This window comes from Salmo salar, chromosome ssa05, assembly GCF_905237065.1.
Source record: "Salmo salar chromosome ssa05, Ssal_v3.1, whole genome shotgun sequence".
NCBI classification, from domain to species: domain Eukaryota; kingdom Metazoa; phylum Chordata; class Actinopteri; order Salmoniformes; family Salmonidae; genus Salmo; species Salmo salar.
Window position 1 is genome coordinate 17,839,228 of NC_059446.1, and position 15,597 is coordinate 17,854,824.

Here is a 15,597-nt window from a genome sequence, read left to right on the forward strand (position 1 = left end):
TTCTCAGTAGATAGCCCGGCATCACAGGGCTAGCTATTTAGACACCCAGCAAGTTTAGCACTCATCAAAGTCAGATTTACTATAAGAAAAATGTTATTACCTTTGTTGTCTTCGTCAGAATGCACTCCCGGGACTTCTACTTCAATAACAAATGTTGGTTTGGTCCAAAATAATCCATCGTTATATCCAAACAGCGGCGTTTTGTTCGTGCGTTCAAGACACTATCCTAAAGGCTAAATAAGGGTGGCGAGCATGGCGCAATTCGTGACAAAAAAATTCTAAATATTCCATTACCGTACTTCGAAGCAGGTCAACCGCTGTTTAAAATCAATTTTTATGCCATTTTTCTCATAAAAAAGCGATAATATTCCGACCGGGAATCTGCATTTAGGTAAACAGACAAAAGAAAAGAAAGCATTCGGTCGACGCGGGCACGCGCCTAAGCCCATAGTACTCTGAGTGGCCACTTGCCAAAAGCGATAGTGTTTCAGCCAGAGCCTGCCTCGATATCGTTCAGCTTTTTCCCGGGCTCTGAGAGCCTATGGAAGCCGTAGGAAGTGTCACGTTATTGCACAGATCCTCAGTTTTCAATAAAAAGAGCCAAGATGAAACACTACTTCTCAGACAGGCCACTTCATGCATGAAATCTTCTCAGGTTTTGGCCTGCCATATGAGTTCTGTTATACTCACAGACACCATTCAAACAGTTTTAGAAACTTTAGGGTGTTTTCTATCCAAAGCCAATAATTATATTCATATTCTAGTTACTGGGCAGGAGTAGTAACCAGATTAAATCGGGTATGTTTTTTATCCGGCTGTGTCAATACTGCCCCCTAACCCTAATAGGTTAATTAATGGTCAATTACCATGAGACCTGCAGTTATTTGCTTGACAATCACAGGCTGACGAAATTCCATGACCTCCACAGCACTAGGTCCATTATCTTTTCGACCTACTTTATATCTGGTTTTAATCGTTCAAGTTTACTGAAAATGTTGTACCATCCCCCCAAAATAATTGTGATGTTTTATTTTAATTACCTTTTTTTACTGTTTGGACAAAAATCGCTGAAGTTGGAGATGTTTATATCTCCCTCACTAACTTTAAACCTCAGCTATCTGAGCATCTAACCAATCACTGCAGCTGTAAACAGCCCATCTGTAAATAGCCCATCCAATCTACCTACCTCATCCCCATATTGTTTTTATTTACTTTTTTCCTCTTTTGCACACCAGTATTTCTACTTGCACATCTATCACTCCAGTGTTAATTTGCTAAATTGTAATTACTTCGCTACTATGGCCTATTTATTGCCTTACCTCCTCACGCCATTTGCACACACTGTATATAGACTTTTCTATTGTGTTATTGACTGTAGGTTTGTTTATTCCATGTGTAACTCTGTGTTGTTTGTGTCGCACTGCTTTGCTTTATCTTGGCCAGGTCGCAGTTGTAAATGAGAACTTGTTCTCAACTGGCCTACCTGGTTAAATAAAGGTTAAATATTCTTTTTTATATATATATAAAAAATAAAATAGGCTGAGAGAGGCTGGACTGAGGGCATGTACAGTGAGGGTGTCACGCCCTGACCTGAGAGAGCCGGTGTGGGGGCTACACCCCGAACCAGAACCGCCGGCAAGTATAGAGGCCCACCCAGACCCTCTCCTATAGGTTCAGGTTTGCGGCCGGGAGTCCGCACCTTTGGGGGGGGGTACTGTCACGCCCTGACCTGAGAGAGACGTTTTTTCTCTGTTTGGTTAGGTCAGGGTGTGACATGGGGTGGGCATTCTATGTGTTGTAATGCTATGTTGGTTTTTCCTTTGATTGGCCTAGTATGGTTTCCAATCAGAGGCAGCTGCCTATCGTTGTCTCTGATTGGGGATCATACTTAGGCAGCCCTTTTTTCCCACAGTCAGTTGTGGGATCTTGTCTTTGTTTGGTTGCATGTGTTTTGCACTATGAAGCTTTTCATTCGTTGTGTTGATTTATTGTTTTTTGCTGGTTCACCTTTAAAATAAAAGATAATGAACTCAACTCACGCTGCGCCTTGGTCTACCTTGAACAACGGACGTTACAGAGGGGAAAAAGTATTTGATCTCTTGCTGATTTTGTATGTTTGCCCACTGACACAGAAATGGTCAGTCTATAATTTTAATGGTAGGTTTATTTGAACAGTGATCGACAGAATAACAACAAAAAATCCAGAAAAACGCATGTCAAAAATGTTATAAATTGATTTGCATTTTAATGAGGGAAATAAGTATTTGACCCCCTTTCAATCAGAAAGATTTCTGGCTCCCAGGTGTCTTTTATACAGGTAACGTGCTGAGATTAGGAGCACACTCTTAAAGGGAGTGCTCCTAATCTCAGCTTGTTACCTGTATAAAAGACACCTGTCCACAGAAGCAATCAATCAATCAGATTCCAAACCCTCCACCATGGCCAAGACCAAAGAGCTCTCCAAGGATATCAAGGACAAGATTGTAGACCTACACAAGGCTGGAATGGGCTACAAGACCATCGCCAAGCAGCTTGGTGAGAAGGTGACAACAGTTGGTGCGATTATTCGCAAATGGAAGAAACACAAAAGAACTGTAAATCTCCCTTGGCCTGGGGCTCCATGCAAGATCTCACCTCGTGGAGTTGCAATGATCATGAGAAGGGTGAGGAATCAGCCCAGAACTACACGGGAGGATCTTGTCAATGATCTCAAGGCAGCTGGGACCATAGTCACCAAGAAAACAATTGGTAACACACTACGCCGTGAAGGACTGAAATCCTGCAGCACCCGCAAGGTCCCCCTGCTCAAGAAAGCACATATACATGCCCGTCTGAAGTTTGCCAATGAACATCTGAATGATTCAGAGGACAACTGGGTGAAGTGTTGTGGTCAGATGAGACCAAAATGGAGCTCTTTGGCATCAACTCTACTCGCCGTGTTTGGAGGAGGAGGAATCCTGCCTATGACCCCAAGTACACCATCCCCACCGTCAAACATGGAGGTGGAAACATCATGCTTTGGGGGTGTTTTTCTGCTAAGGGGACAGGACAACTTCACCGCATCAAAGGGACGATGGACGGGGCCATGTGCCGTCAACTCTTGGATGAGAACCTCCTTCCCTCAGCCAGGGCATTGAAAATGGGTCGTGGATGGGTATCCCAGCATGACAATGACCCAAAACACACGGCCAAGGCAACAAAGGAGTGGCTCAAGAAGAAGCACATTACGGTCCTGGAGTGGCCTTGCCAGTCTCCAGACCTTAATTCTATAGAAAATCTGTGGAGGGAGCTGAAGGTTCGAGTTGTCTAACGTCAGCCTCAACCTTAATGACTTGGAGAAAATCTTCAAAGAGGAGTGGGACAAAATCCCTCCTGAGATGTGTGCAAACCTGGTGGCCAACTACAAGAAACGTCTGACCTCTGTGATTGCCAACAAGGGTTTTGCCACCAAGTACTAAGTCATGTTTTGCAGAGAGGTCAAATACTTATTTCCCTCATTAAAATGCAAATCATTTTATAACATTTTTGACATGCGTTTTTCTGGATTTTTTTGTTGTTATTCTGTCTCTCACTGTTCAAATAAACCTTCCATTAAAATTATAGACTGACCATTTCTTTGTCAGTGGGCAAACGTACAAAATCAGCAGGGGATCAAATACTTTTTTCCCTCACTGTAGGCCTGTTGTAAGGCAGGTCCTCACCAGACATCACCGGCAACAACATCGCTTATGGGCACAAACCCACCGTCGCTGGACCAGACAGGACTGGCAAAAAGTGCTCTTCACTGACGAGTCGCGGTTTTGTCTCACCAGGGGTGATGGTCGGATTCGCGTTTATCGTCGAAGGAATGAGCGTTACACCGAGGCCTGTACTCTGGAGCGGGATCAACTTGGAGGTGGAGGGTCCGTCATGGTCTGGGGCAGTGTGTCACAGCATCATCGGACTGAGCTTGTTGTCATTGCAGGCAATCTCAACGCTGTGCGTTACAGGGAAGACATCCTCCTCCCTCATGTGTTACCCTTCCTGCAGGCTCATCCTGACATGACCCTCCAGCATGACAATGCCACCAGCCATACTGCTCGTTCTGTGCGTGATTTCCTGCAAGACTGGAATGTCAGTGTTCTGCCATGGCCAGTGAAGAGCCCGGATCTCAATCCCATTGAGCACGTCTGGGACCTGTTGGATCGGAGGGTGAGGACTAAGGCTATTCTCCCCAGAAATGTCTGGGAACTTGCAGGTGCCTTGCAAGAACTGGCAAATCTGGTGCAGTCCCTGAGGAGGAGATGCACTGCAGTACTTTATGCAGCTGGTGGCCACACCAGATACTGACTGTTACTTTTTAGATTTTGACCCCCCCCCCCCACTTTGTTCAGGGACACATTATTCAGTTTCTGTTAGTCACATGTCTGTGGAACTTGTTCAGTTTTTGTCTCAGTTGTTGAATCTTGATATGTTCATACAAATATTTACACATGTTAAGTTTGAAAATAAACACAGTTGACAGTGCGGAAAAAAACACTGTATTAAACTCAGTACTAGTACTGTTTTCAATTTCGTTAAGCAGTTTGTGTTTCTTAACCAGGCAAAGCTAAATAGTAGGCTGGTGACTAATAGTTAAGGGGAAGCAAGAGGTTTGCTTGCGTGATGTGTAGCCTATGATCGGATGCGGAGCCTGGCTGCCTCTCTGCCAACAATCATCGCATGCTCCCCCGTAGCTCACCAGCTGATGTCGGCTGGGTGTGGTGCATCCTTCCCACTGCTAGAGAACAGAACCCTTACTTCTCTGCCCACCCAGTGCTGCTAATAGTCTGCTTATCAAATTAGCCTATCCAGTCCAAGTGCAAATACAAGTCACAGAAGGGCGAGTCCGAGTTACCAAAGGTCGAGAAGGCGAGTCCATGTCCGAGTTACCAATGGTCGAATCCAAGTTGAGTCATGAAAATCGGGACTTGACTACAACAAAACCATAACCAATGTTGCCACAACCGACATGGGTAATATTGTGATCGATACTCTCATCCCCGTTTAACCCCCTCTACATGCTCGACTTGTCTTGCTCATTCTAAGCGCTAGCAAACCCTCTTCAGAGATGAGGATGAAACTCCCATGAGAAATGCTAGAAGAACCCATTCTACAAGGTTGTATTGTTCTGTGCTCGTCCTTTTCTATTCCTGTCGTTAAGTAGGGTCATTAAGTAGGGTCGTTAATTAAGTAGGGTCATTAAGTAGGGTCGTTAATTAAGTAGGATCGTTAATTAAGTAGGGTCATTAGGAGGGTCGTTAATTAAGTAGGGTAATTAAGTAGGGTCGTTAAGTAGGGTCGTTGAATCTGTAAGAGGCGGAAATGAGTCGGTGTTTATTCTGTAGGTCGGAGAGAGGCTGTTGCCCTAGAGCTCTCCTGATGCTGCAGCAGTCAGTGTACATTCTCTCTCCTGATGCTGCAGCAGTCAGTGTACATTCTCTCTCCTGATGCTGCAGCAGTCAGTGTACATTCTCTCTCTTGATGCTGCAGCAGTCAGTGTAGATTCTCTCTCCTGATGCTGCAGCAGTCAGTGTACATTCTCTCTCCTGATGCTGCAGCAGTCAGTGTACATTCTCTCTCCTGATGCTGCAGCAGTCAGTGTACATTCTCTCTCCTGCTGCTGCAGCAGTCGGTGTACATTCTCTCTCCTGATGCTGCAGCAGTCGGTGTACATTCTCTCTCCTGATGCTGGGGAGCAGTCGGTGTACATTCTCTCTCCTGATGCTGGGGAGCAGTCGGTGTACATTCTCTCTCCTGATGCTGGGGAGCAGTCGGTGTACATTCTCTCTCCTGATGCTGGGGAGCAGTCGGTGTACATTCTCTCTCCTGATGCTGGGGAGCAGTCGGTGTACATTCTCTCTCCTGATGCTGGGGAGCAGTCGGTGTACATTCTCTCTCCTGATGCTGGGGAGCAGTCGGTGTACATTCTCTCTCCTGATGCTGGGGAGCAGTCGGTGTACATTCTCTCTCCTGATGCTGGAGCAGTCGGTGTACATTCTCTCTCCTGATGCTGCGGAGCAGTCGGTGTACATTCTCTCTCCTGATGCTGCAGCAGTCGGTGTACATTCTCTCTCCTGATGCTGCAGCAGTCGGTGTACATTCTCTCTCCTGATGCTGCAGCAGTCGGTGTACATTCTCTCTCCTGATGCTGCAGCAGTCGGTGTACATTCTCTCTCCTGATGCTGCAGCAGTCGGTGTACATTCTCTCTCCTGATGCTGGAGCAGTCGGTGTACATTCTCTCTCCTGATGCTGCAGCAGTCGGTGTACATTCTCTCTCCTGATGCTGCAGCAGTCGGTGTACATTCTCTCTCCTGATGCTGCAGCAGTCGGTGTACATTCTCTCTCCTGATGCTGCAGCAGTCGGTGTACATTCTCTCTCCTGATGCTGCAGCAGTCGGTGTACATTCTCTCTCCTGATGCTGCAGCAGTCGGTGTACATTCTCTCTCCTGATGCTGGAGCAGTCGGTGTACATTCTCTCTCCTGATGCTGGAGCAGTCGGTGTACATTCTCTCTCCTGATGCTGGAGCAGTCGGTGTACATTCTCTCTCCTGATGCTGCAGCAGTCGGTGTACATTCTCTCTCCTGATGCTGCAGCAGTCGGTGTACATTCTCTCTCCTGATGCTGGAGCAGTCGGTGTATATTCTCTCTCCTGATGCTGGAGCAGTCGGTGTATATTCTCTCTCCTGATGCTGCAGCAGTCGGTGTACATTCTCTCTCCTGATGCTGGAGCAGTCGGTGTACATTCTCTCTCCTGATGCTGCAGCAGTCGGTGTACATTCTCTCTCCTGATGCTGGAGCAGTCGGTGTACATTCTCTCTCCTGATGCTGGAGCAGTCGGTGTACATTCTCTCTCCTGATGCTGGAGCAGTCGGTGTACATTCTCTCTCCTGATGCTGCAGCAGTCGGTGTACATTCTCTCTCCTGATGCTGCAGCAGTCGGTGTACATTCTCTCTCCTGATGCTGCAGCAGTCGGTGTACATTCTCTCTCCTGATGCTGCAGCAGTCGGTGTACATTCTCTCTCCTGATGCTGCAGCAGTCGGTGTACATTCTCTCTCCTGATGCTGCAGCAGTCGGTGTACATTCTCTCTTCTGATGCTGCAGCAGTCGGTGTACATTCTCTCTCCTGATGCTGCAGCAGTCGGTGTACATTCTCTCTCCTGATGCTGCAGCAGTCGGTGTACATTCTCTCTCCTGATGCTGCAGCAGTCGGTGTACATTCTCTCTCCTGATGCTGCAGCAGTCGGTGTACATTCTCTCTCCTGATGCTGCAGCAGTCGGTGTACATTCTCTCTCCTGATGCTGGAGCAGTCGGTGTACATTCTCTCTCCTGATGCTGGAGCAGTCGGTGTACATTCTCTCTCCTGATGCTGGAGCAGTCGGTGTACATTCTCTCTCCTGATGCTGGAGCAGTCGGTGTACATTCTCTCTCCTGATGCTGGAGCAGTCGGTGTACATTCTCTCTCCTGATGCTGGAGCAGTCGGTGTACATTCTCTCTCCTGCTGCTGGAGCAGTCGGTGTACATTCTCTCTCCTGCTGCTGCAGCAGTCGGTGCACATTCTCTCTCCTGATGCTGCAGCAGTCGGTGCACATTCTCTCTCCTGATGCTGGAGCAGTCGGTGTACATTCTCTCTCCTGATGCTGGAGCAGTCGGTGTACATTCTCTCTCCTGATGCTGGAGCAGTCGGTGTACATTCTCTCTCCTGATGCTGGAGCAGTCGGTGTACATTCTCTCTCCTGATGCTGGAGCAGTCGGTGTACATTCTCTCTCCTGATGCTGCAGCAGTCAGTGTACATTCTCTCTCCTGCTGCTCTACTAGGAATGTAATTAATTTGTATCAATTGAATGTCATTGCCAAAGGTTGTCAGTTGTGTACTGTACTGTACTGTGATTAGTGCTACTCAGTGAGAGGTAGTTAAATGGACAGGAAGAGCACAATCACATGGGCTAGCTCACTGAAAGGTTTCAGAGATTAGATGGCTGGTGCACGCACACACACAAACACATGCCCTTACCGTCAGGGAGGTGGTATGAGGTCTGATACCAACAGACAGTTTCTATCTACAAGCCATCAGAATGCTGAACACTGGGGCACGTTGTCTCGCTCTCCTCCCTACTGCAGTGAAAAGGCAACACAGCACAGCAAGTGTTTATAGCGCTGTCCCTGCTGAAACACAATTTCAGCCATTTCGTTTCTTACTTGTTTCTGACTGAAAAGTTCTGTTACAGAAATCCCTCATTTTATTAAGAAAAACATTTCCTATTCCCTCAACCCTGCTCTCTTTACATGAAACGTGTAAGCGTCGCATGTGACCAATATTTCCTGGTGATGACAAACTCAGAACACCTTACACGTGACAGCTCGATAGTGTTTATACAAGCTACTATACAACGCCTACTAATGATAACGACATTACTTATTATTATATTAATGTTCATAATAATAATTGTAATAACAATAAGGAGATCAAGAAAAAGGAGGCTATAGGAGTGAGAGCTGTGTGTATATTATGTGTGACAAACAGGTGCTGTTAGATTACAATATCATTGTTCTGCTTGTTTGAAACAGTGTAAACAAATCTAATTATAAGTAATGAAAAACAAATTGTAAAGCCTTTAAAAACCAGCCAAATCTGTGAAATTTCTTTATCCAACATTTTGCTGCTGCATGAGGCTTGGTGCTCACGGAATCAGTAAGTTATTAAACAAACACTCAAACAGGCAACAGAAGCAAGATCTGTCTTATTTGTGTAGATATATATGGATGATTTATAAAGCCAGGCACATTTGACATTTAGGCTATTGATTATAGACCTAATTAAGTTTGGGTTTCTTCAATTTTCTTAGATAATTAGGCTAAGGCAAGGAATGTTTCCTCGTCTCTGCTGCTGCTGCCTCTGCCGCATTGTTCTCAATCCCAATATGCACATAGCAACATAGGGAAAGGTGCCAGTTCTACGGCGCACTGAAAATTGTTTCAGAACGGTGCACAGCGACCGTATCCAACGATGGACAAAGCACATTTGTTATAAAATAATATTAGATTTATTAGTGTTGCACCATTATTTTAACATAATATAACCATATACAATTTCAGTATCACATGTCTTAGGGTGATGGACTGGACCATCCCCGTGGCCTCCACAATGAATTAGTCCACTGAGACCGGTGCGAATCACACAGGTGTCTTGTGCACCATATCTTTTGTATTTGTATTATTATTGCCACTGCTCGACTAAAGAAATATCGGTCAACAAACAGCCTATCGACCAAACAATGGACCAGTCGACTAAATGGGGTCAGCCCTTTTCTATTCTACTGAGACATTTACTTTATGTTCCTATTGTTATCTTTGATTTCATATTGTTGTTGCATTGTCGTAGTGTTGAGCGATTTAGTGCTTTTTGAGGTTTGACTCCAAAAAAAATCATCCCTGGTTTCGCAACTTTTTTAAAACATTGAATGCACTATGTATTATGTGGGTTGAACGCTGTAACAACACAGAATACATTTTACATTTACATTTTAGTCATTTAGCAGACGCTCTTATCCAGAGCGACTTATAGTAGTTTTTTAAAAATTATTATTATTTTTTGTACTTTTTTTTTTGTACTGGCCCCCTGTGGGAATCGAACCCACAACCCTGGCGTTGCACACACCATGCTGGCGTTGCAAATACCATGCTCTACCAACTGAGCAACAGGGAATAAAACTATTAATAAAAGTCCCATGATGGTAGTGACTGAACATTACTGCTGATCACTTATTAACCATCACTTATTCACATTATTTGACTTGTTTGTTAGGGGTGTGTACAGGAGGCAAAGTCAGGTGCAGGAGAGCAGTGTAGTAAACAGGCGCACTTTAATTCCGGTCCAAAATTGAAAGCACATAAAAACAATAACGTGCCAAAAACACGGAACATAGCAAAAGTATAGCGCCTGACAAAATTCACATAACAATAAACAATTACACACAAAGACATGGAGGGGAACAGAGGACTAAATACATGCGGTGTGATTATGGAATGAAAACCAGGTGTGTAATGGAACAAGACAAAACAAATGGATATATGAGAAATGGAGCGGCGATGGCTAGAAAGCCGGTGACGTCGAACGTCGCCCGAACAAGGAGAGGAGCCGACTTCGGTGGAAGTCGTGACGTTGTTGTGTATATTACATTCGTTTTATTTGATTACTTTATTATTTTAAGTCATCATCTCATCTCTATGCTGTCTGACAAAATCACTATTTTAGTAATTCTTCAAAGTAAATAAGGCATATGACTGCTGAGTACCAATTATTAATCACTTAGATCATGTATTTTCAGGTAGAGATACCTTGCGACACAACTGCTCTCAATCCCTCTCGATTGCAGGTCTTCAGTCTCTTCTCGCCCTCTGGTCTGCAGCACACAGACCGGACAAGTAGGTGCCCAATGGATTATGGTCGTTGTAGTTAATTACCACGTTTTTTGCACTAAACTATGTAGAATATTGGCCTGTTGGAAACTACCACTTCCTACTACATTGCACAGTTCGGGCTTGATCTGATTTATTTCTAGAGAAACTGCGCATTGAGGTCACAGAAAAGCAACTAACGAAATGTCATTCAAATAATTGAACCGAGGTAGGTTAATTCGTTTAAAAATAACAGACATTTTGGTTAGTCGCTCAGCACTACATTGTCGAGAAGGAAACTGCAAGTAAGCATTTTGTTGGACGGTGTACACCATGTGTATCCCGTATGACTAATAAAACGTGAAACACACAAACATATAGTACACACACACACAAACACCCACCCTGTACTGTGTTACACAAACTGTTTGTCTGAGACACTTACACCCTCCCTGGCTTGTTATATTGATTTGTGCTTACAGCATTAGTACTCACTTAGAATGGGAGGCATGTCCTCACGTTAACATACAGACAGACCATGTAGACTAGATACACACACACGTCTCCAGACCATATAGACTAGATACAAACACGCACGCTCAAGAGCATGCTGCTACAAACACACACAAATCGATAGGGAGTAGCTTCCTAAGGCTACTAAATCTAGTCAGTAATAACACAGCTACTATGTATTCAGAGAGTATATTTAATGAACATCACTCTGCCGCATTATGTACACTGAACAAAAATATAAACGCAATATATAAAGTGTTGGTCCCATGTTTCATGAGCTGAAATCCCATACATTTTCCAGAAGCACAAAAAGCTTATTTCTCTCAAATGTTTGTTTACTTCCTTGTTGGTGAGCGTTTCTCAAGATAATCCATCCACCTGGAAGGTGTGGCGAGGCGAGACGCGGGGGAGCCGGGCGAGACGAGTTGCGGGGGAGCCGGGCGAGACGAGGCGCGGGCGAGACGAGGCGCGGGGGAGCCCGGGCGAGACGAGGCGCGGGGGAGCCCGGGCGAGACGAGGCGCGGGTGAGCCCGGGCGAGACGAGGCGCGGGGGAGCCCGGGCGAGACGAGGCGCGGGGAGCCCGGGCGAGACGAGGCGCGGGGGAGCCCGGGCGAGACGAGGCGCGGGGGAGCCCGGGCGAGACGAGGCGCGGGGAGCCCGGGCGAGACGAGGCGCGGGGAGCCCGGGCGAGGCGCGGGGGAGCCCGGGCGAGGCGAGGCGCGGGGAGTCGGGCGAGGCGCGGGGGAGCCCGGGGAGTCGGGCGAGACGCGGGGAGCCCGGGGAGTCGGGCGAGACGCGGGGGAGCCCGGGCGAGACGCGGGGAGCCCGGGCGAGACGCGGGGAGCCCGGGGGAGTCGGGCGAGACGAGGCGCAGCCCGGGGAGTCGGGCGAGACGAGGCGCAGCCCGGGGAGTCGGGCGAGACGAGGGGGGAGCCCGGGCGAGGCGCGGGGGAGCCCGGGCGAGGCGCGGGGAGCCGGGCGAGGCGCGGGGAGCCCGGGGAGTCGGGCGAGACGAGGCGCAGCCCGGGGAGCCGGGCGAGGCGCGGGGGAGCCCGGGCGAGGCGCGGGGGAGCCGGGCGAGGCGCGGGGAGCCGGGCGAGGCGCGGGGGAGCCCGGGGAGTCGGGCGAGGCGCGGGGGAGCCCGGGCGAGGCGCGGGGGAGCCCGGGGAGTCGGGCGAGACGCGGTGGAGCCCGGGGAATCGGGCGAGGCGCGGGGGAGCCCGGGGAGTCGGGCGAGACGAGGCGCAGCCCGGGGAGTCGGTGAGACGAGGGGGAGCCCGGGCGAGGCGGGACGAGGGGGAGCCCGGGCGAGGCGGGACGCGGGGGAGCCCGGGGAGCCGGGCGAAAAAACTCTGATGCTTCCAATATGTGGTGTCAGCATTCTGTCAGGACTGACGCTGGGAGATGAGAAGCAAGTACAGGGAGTGAATATTTAATCAATAACCGACATGAAACAAAACATGCACAGCGTCTGGACAGAGGGAACAAAACAACATTAATGCTGACACAGGGTTGAGGAATAGACGGATATAGAGTAGGCAATCAATAAGTGATGGAGTCCAGGTGAGTCCAATGAAGTGCTGATGCGCGTAACGATGGTAACAGGTGTGCGTAATGATGGGCCGCCTGGCACCCTCGAGCGCCAGAGAGGGGGAGCGAGAACAGGCGTGACAGTTTTGTCACACAACACAATGCCACAGATGTCTCAAGTTTTGAGGGAGCATGCAATTGGCATGCTGACTGCAGGAATATCCACCAAAGCTATTGCCAGAGAATTGAATGTTAATTTCTCTACCTTAAGCCACCTCCATATAGGTTGCTTCTTGTGTAAATATTTTTAGAGAATTTTTAGAGAATTTGGCAGTACGTCCAACAGGTCTCACAACCGCAGACCATTTGTAGTCACTTCAGCCCAGGACTTCCACATCCAACTTCTTTACCTGTGGGATCGTCGGAGACCAGCCACCCGGACAACTGATGAAACTGAGGAGTATTTCTGTCTGAAATAAAGCCCTTTTTGTGGGGAAAAACTCATTCTGATTGGCTGGGCCTGGCTCCCCAGGGTTGGCTATGCCCCTGTCCAGTCATGTGAAATCCATAGATTAAGGCCTAATTAATTTATTTCAATTGACTGATTTCCTTATATGAACTGTAACTCAGTAAAATCGTCAATTGTTGCGTTTCTATTTTTGTTCAGTATATTTAAGTTGACTTGATTCTTCCTAATATTATGCCAGTTTATTTGTACAGTATAATTTAACACAACCCACCACCACCTCCCAATAAAACACATATGAAAACATTTTAAGTTTTACCAATATTATTTTTATTCGCATAGAAAATCAAAGAAACCAAACAAACAGTTTGCACCGTTATACATAAGACTTTGTGAAAAGCTAAGCATATTTAAAGGAAAGGTTTCTAAGACCGTAAAGAAGGCTCTAGATCTTTTCTCTTCCCCCAGAATGCTTTTCCAACTGGAGTTTTGGATTGGAAAAAGCCATAAGGCTAATTAAGTTTAGCATGGTATATTTAAGCAATAAGGTACGAGGGGGTGTGGTATATGGCCAATATACCATGGCTAAGGGCTGTTCATATGTACGACGCAACGCGGAGCGCCTGGAAAAACTCCTTAGCCGTGGTATATTGGCCATATACCACAAACCCCCAAGGTGCCTTATTGCTATTATAAACTGGTTACAAATGTAATTAGAACAGAAAAATACATGTTTTGTCATACCCGTGGCCAATCAGCACTTAGGGCTCGAACCACCCAGTTTATAATAAAAACTATAGTCTATACATAACTCACTCTAACAATCTCTTTTCTTTCTCTCCCTCCTTTTCCCATCACTCTCTTTACTCTTCTCTCCGTTGTGATTCAGTTGTGATTGAGAGGCTAGAACATTGTTATAATATACGTAGATTGACAGAAATACATTTCCGAGTGTGTGATTAGAGTGCAGAGATGCACAGTGCTGCAGTTTGGTTCATCCATGATTTCTACGGAACTCTTTGCCCCCTTACCTGTGACCTGACTGTGTCTGTCTCGCTGGATCTGGATGACTGACTATGATGCACACAGAGATACTAAGTAGATACTAAGTAGCTATAATGGTACGGCTATTACAGCTTGCTGTGTTTTTCCCCCCTTCATCTTTCCTGATAGCAACCAATAGAAAATGCCTTTTACTTTGGGTTGATTTACTTCATTTGATTGCAGACATTTCTGTATGATTGTCCAGTTAACATGCCTTTGCTTTTCATATTATGATGACATGCAATATGCAAAAGGATATATCCTTTAATATTGGTGTTCTGTATGTTAAGGGAAACGCCAATATGTTGAATTATTTTATTCCATGACCTTGTAATAACAATTTTATCTCTTTAAAGATGGGCACGTTTGATGAATACACTCTTTTCACTTTCTGCTCCTTCCTGTACTAAAACATCAATGATAGGTCAAGTAGAAATAAACTGGTCCTGTTAAGAAGTAGCAGGGTTTGGATGAGGGTCTAGTTATATTCCTATAATTTTCACCCTTTCCCTCTGGCATTAGTTCTCTCTTTGCTCTCCCTCTTCACTGTCCCTCTTGTCTATCTCGCTCCTTACTTTTTCTCCCTCTCTCTCTCGAAGGATCAGGGTCTATAGTCTTCCTTTTCACCCTTTCCCTCTTTTATTATCCCCCCCCTTCCTCAAATATTCCGTCATCTTTTTTTTTACCTCCCTTTGCTTACTCCTATCTCTCCCTCTCATTAGAGTCCCCGGGCGGGCAGTGCTGCAGTAGGAGCCCCTGTCCCTCAGAGCTGCTATCAGCTCTTCTCAGCTAGAACAAAGTTATCTCTGTCTCGTTCCCTCTCTCTCTGCAACACAAAATAAACAGAGAAATAAAATAAAAAAACAAGAGGGGAAAGAGAAAAGTAGAGGTCTAAGATAGGAACATATATATTTTCTGTCAGTCAGTGATGAGTTGTTGTGACTAGTACCATCAAACCCTTACCCGTGTGTCTACACAGCGCATACAGAAGTAGGTAGTTGTATACACTACATGACCAAAAGTATGTGGACACCTGCTCGTCTAACATCTCATTCCAAAATCACGGGCATTAATATGGAGTTGGTCCCCCCCTTTGCTGCTATAACAGCCTCCACTCTTCTGGGAAGGCTTTCTACTAGATGTTGGAACATTGCTGCGGGGACTTGCTTCCATTCAGCCATGAGCATTAGTGAGGTCGGGCACCGATGTTAGGCGATTAGGCCTGGCTCGCAGTCGACGTTCCAATTCATCCCAAAGGTGTTCGATGGGGTTGAGGTCAGGGCTCTGTGCAGGCCAGTCAAGTTCTTCCACACCGATCTCGACAAACCATTTGTGGACCTTGCTTTGTGCACGGGGGCATTGTCATGCTGAAAGAGAAAAGGGCCTTCCTCAAACTGTTGCCACAAAGTTAGAAGCACAGCATCGTCTAGAATGACATTGTATGATGTAGCGTTAAGATTTCCCTTCACCGGAACTAAGGGGCCTAGCCCAAACCATGAAAAACAGCCCCAGACCATTATTCCTCCTCCACCAAACTTTACAGTTGGCACTGTGCATTGGGGCAGGTAGTGTTCGTCTGACATCTGCCAAACCCAGATTGGTCCGTTGGACTGCCAGAT

General features: G+C 46.7%; 1 protein-coding gene across 5 annotated transcripts in view; it reads left to right on the forward strand.

The window, feature by feature from the left end:
• The window catches only part of macrod1 (mono-ADP ribosylhydrolase 1), a 114,391-nt gene that overhangs the window by 22,463 nt on the left and 76,331 nt on the right, over nucleotides 1-15,597 (forward strand).